This window comes from Lactuca saligna, chromosome 5 (assembly GCF_052625555.1).
Source record: "Lactuca saligna cultivar CGN05327 chromosome 5, ASM5262555v1, whole genome shotgun sequence".
NCBI classification, from domain to species: domain Eukaryota; kingdom Viridiplantae; phylum Streptophyta; class Magnoliopsida; order Asterales; family Asteraceae; genus Lactuca; species Lactuca saligna.
In genome coordinates this window covers 164,287,246-164,292,086 of record NC_136421.1, presented here as the reverse complement: position 1 = coordinate 164,292,086, position 4,841 = coordinate 164,287,246, and positions in this window count along the sequence as shown.

The window sequence follows — 4,841 nt, the reverse complement described above, 5'->3', positions numbered from 1 at the left end:
CTTGCATTTGAGTTTAGGGTTCAATGGGACACTCTTTGGGTGTTTACGGTTTTGTGACCTTCACCCATTGAGTTTACGATCATAAACCCATGAGTTTATGGCCGTAAACTCATGGTTCTTTTACCATGTTGTGTTTTGAAGCTTTACAAGTCCTTAGAAGCATTCCAACTTCATGTCTAAGCCTTTGGAAGAGATTAGGGCACCATTTCACTCCTTTGTGGAGTTTACGGTCCTTAGACCATTTCTCTTTGGGTTTACAGCCGTAAACCCAAAATGGTGTATGGTCTTTTTTATTATTTTAAGTCCTATGCACATCAGGGAAGGGGTCTAGACTAGTTTCCAAGGCTTGGTAAGGGACTAGGGCACAGTTTGGTCCCTTTGTTAGGGTTTACGGTCCAAGAACATCTTGGAAGGTAAACACCTTTGACCTTGTGTTTCTTGGTGATCTCTAGATGATTAAGAAGTATAACAAGCCTTATAATACACTAGGGTAAGAGTACTTACTATGCAGAACCTTGAAAAGGTGCTAAAAGTCCAAGAACACTAGTGTGTGTTCTTGGTGAAACTTGAAGATCTACACATTTGGAATGATTTCATGGATGGAATCATGTAAGATCACTAGATTAAGGTTGATATCAACTTATTAAGGTATGAAACGCTTACAAAGTTGAAGATCAAGAAGAAAATTTGGATGATACGTGAGAGGATTTGAGTTTGGATCTTGAAAATGTGAAAAAAGTGGTAAATAATAATTAAGTGTCATATTTATACTCCCTTTAGGGTTTACGGTCGTAAAAACCTTTGTTTAGGCTGTAAACTCCAAAATCTTGGAGTTTCGGGACTTTATTGTTGCACAATAAACCCTAGGGCATCCCCTCTCCTGTTATCTCTTGAAGTCCTAACTTTAAGACACTAAAACTAATTCCAAAAAACTTGAAAGTGAGTAGAAACAGTTCTGACTTCTATTGAAATGAGTGGTTGTACATAATAGAAATTTCGGGTTGTCACAGGTTCCCATGTGGAAATGGCAGCAGATCACAATGGATTTCATCACCAAGTTGCCAAGAATGGAGAAGGGTTTCAAAGCTATTTGGGTCATCATGGATCGATTGACCAAGAGTGCCCATTTTCTGGTAATTCAGGAGAGCTCATTTCATGAGATCGTTGCTCGCCATGGAATCTGGTCTCTTTTGTTTCAGACTGTGATGTTCAGTTCACCTCCCTTTTCTAGTAGAAGTTCCATGAGGAACTGGGCACGAGGCAACATTTTAGCATGCTGTATCATCCGCAGACCGATGGTCAGAGCAAGTGGACCATTCAAACTCTCTAGGATATGTTGCGAGCTTGCATAATTGATTTTGGTGGGAGTTGGGACTCCTACCTGGCCCTTGCAGAGTTCTCTTACAACAACAACTTTCATTCCAACATTGATGCTCCGCCTTTTGAGCTGTTGTATGGGCAGAGATGTCGTACCCCAATCTGTTGGGGCGAGGTTGGCCACATGGTCATGGGTTGAACCGAGGCAGTATCGTAGACTACCGAGATGATTTAGCAAATGAGGCAGCGATTGCAGAATGTTCAGAGTCGGCAGAAGAGTTATGCGACCGACGCCGATCTGAGTTGGAGTTTCAGGTCGGTGACATGGTGTTGCTGAAGGTCTCACCCTGGAAGGGTGTGATCCGCTTTAGGAAGAGGGGAAAGTTGGGTCCCCGATATATTAGGCCATTTCGGGTTATTGTCAGGGTTGGCAACATGACATACAGACTGGATTTTCCATAGGAGCTCTGTCAGATCCATAGCACATTCCATGTTTCGCAGTTGCGAAAGTGCGTATTGGACAAGGATGTCGTGGTATCATTTGAAGGCATTCAGGTTGATGATCGCATGAATTACGTTAAGAGATTAGCAACTATCTTGGAAACAAAGGTAAAGGTCCTACACAAGAAGGAGATACCTTTGGTAAAGCTACAGTGGCAGCGTCGGAAGGAATCCGACTGGACTTGGGAGCCGAAGGATGAGATGCGGGAGTATTACCAGATTTGTTCACCACAGCAGGTTTCGAGGATGAAGCCTAGTCTAAGTGGGCAAGAGTTGTAACATTCCAATATTCAGGTATGAGTTTAAAACTTTAAATATTAAAATTTTCAGGGTAACTCGACGAGTTAGAAGGCTCCAACTCATCGTGTAGAGTTTTAATGGCCGTGTATCTTTTAAGGTCTACTCGACGAGTTAGAAGGCCCCAACTCGACGAGTTGAAGGCTGAATGTGAAACCCTAAATTTTAGGGTTTTACACCCTATTTAAAGGCCTTAAGCCTCATTTTTAGCCTCCTTTATCACCCCATTTGTCCAGAGAAACCCTAGTTCGTGCTTTTTCTATCATTTTGAGTGTGTGAGAGCTTAAAGAATGTCTTTTTGATGTTTATTTGAAGAAGCTTGAAGTGGGTGGTCCATAGCTGAAGGGAGAGGATGTAGATCTGCTATTTACTCCGTTGTGGCAACCATTTTGAGGTATAAAGTTGATACCTTGACCATTCCTTTGCTAGATCTCTTCATTTGAGATTTTGTTGCCATTATTAGCTTATTTTGGAGTCAGTCTTGGATTTGAGCATGTTATGAATCTATGACTTCAGATCTGGACATATCATGGGCTCCATAGACTTAAAGTTGCCAACTTTATTAAGTCTTGGCCCTCCTTCATGCCCTAAATTCCCTGATAACCTATGATTGAGTGTTTTATCCCCCTTGATGCCATGCATGGACGTAAAGTTAGCAAGTTTATTTGGTATTTTAGTCTAAGGAACCATATCTATAGTTTGGAGCTTTAGATTTGCTTGGAAAGGGCTGAATATGTTAAGCCTGGGAAAACTCGACGAGTTGTTCCAACAACTCAACGAGTTGGCTCGGGTTTTCCCACTTTATGGATGCTGTAGGAACTCGAAAAGTTGTTCTGCTAACTCGGCAAGTTGACTTGGGCATTTCCCAGTTTTCTGAGAATTGAATGAATTCAACGAGTCAGTAGATGCACTCGACGAGTTGGGTAATCATGGACTGTTGACCTTGATTGTCGACATTGACTTTGACCATGATTAACCAAGTCTTACTCTAAGGTTATTTTGGTAATTTGGGATTTTAACGAAGTTAGTCATATGGTGATTGCAGGCAATTTAGTTTGGAGCTATGTGTTGAGATTGATATTACCGGTTCAACATTACTTGTGAGGTAAGTTTTCCTCACTATACTCAAGGTTCTAAGGCACCAAGGCCGACCATTTGGATTGTTATCCTGGTTTATATTCTGATTGAGTATTGTTGTGATTTGTTAGATCGGTATCCTGGTAGATAGGATGTTGCTATGCTGTTATGATCTGTTAGATCAGTATCATGGTAGATAGGATGTTGTTATGTTGTTATAATCTATTAGATTGGTATCCTCGTAGATAGGATGTTGCTATGCTTAGTGATCTATAGATCTGTTGACTGTCTGTAGATTGTTATGTGATTATTTGATATATGTGCACATGTTTGATTGAGGGCCAAGGGTATTCCATCCCGATGATGATTGGACCTACGGTATGTTGTAATTCGATCATGATGGTTGAGGGTCGAGGGTATTCCATCCCGAGGATGATTTGACCCATAGTATGTTGGCATTCCACCTGATGGTTGAGGGTCGATGGTATTCCATCCTGAGGATGATTGGAACCATAGTATGTTGCCATTCCAACCTAATGGTTGAGGGCCTGGGGTATTCTAACCTGAAGGTTGATTGGACCCATAGTATGTTGGCATTCTAACCCGATAGTTGAGGGCCTGGGGCATTCAAAACCAATGGTTGATTGGGCCTATATTATGTTGTTATTATATGTATGTTGTGGTAGTATGGGTATTTTAGGGGAAACTTATTAAGCTTCATGTTTACAGTTGAGGATTTTGTTGCAGGTACGTCAGATGATCGCAGGAAGGCAAAGGCTTGATCGTGCACATCTTCGCATTTTATGTTATGATTTAGGGGAATTCTCTGATGTTAAACTATTTTGAAAACAATTTGTAATAAGTTGTGGTTTTTTTTATTTTGAAAAGTTTAAAATTTTTGTGAATTTTACGGAGGTTACATATTTGATAATTTTTTTGTCGGTATTGATAGTTTTAGTCTTTCTGACCAAATATTTTAGTTCGACGATTTTGTTTTCCATTTCAATGACATTTTTAAATGATTATTGACACAAATTCTCATTTACAACAATCCCGCGTGTTTAGTTTTCTCATTCTCCCTAAAACCATAATTTCTATATAAATCAGCATTATATGTCATTATTGAATAGATGAAACAATATTATAATAAGAGAATGAAAAATTACTTTCAAGTTTGTATAAACACTTAACAATGTACTATTTGTCATATATAAAATTTCCAAAATATCTAGTATGTTGTCTTTTATCATAAAAATATATTAGTAACAAACCATGAACATCGCTACATATGTTTTCATTTTAAAGATCAATATATATATATATATATATATATATATATATATATATATATATATATATATATATATATATGGGTGTGTGTATGTATGTATGTGTGTGTTAATAGATGTAAAATAAAACACTCATAACCAATCATGTAACTCGGTTGCGAGTGCATCTGGCTTTATAAAGTTTGACAAGTAGAATCCATCTTCTCACACGGACCACCTACACATGTTATCATAATTACCTACGCAGTATTTTCTCTATATTTTTTCATTAAAAACAATAAAGGCTGCAGCCTTGGATTTCCATTACAAATTAGCATGAAATAGAGTTTTCCCAAAGATATTTTCGTTGAATTTCCAATG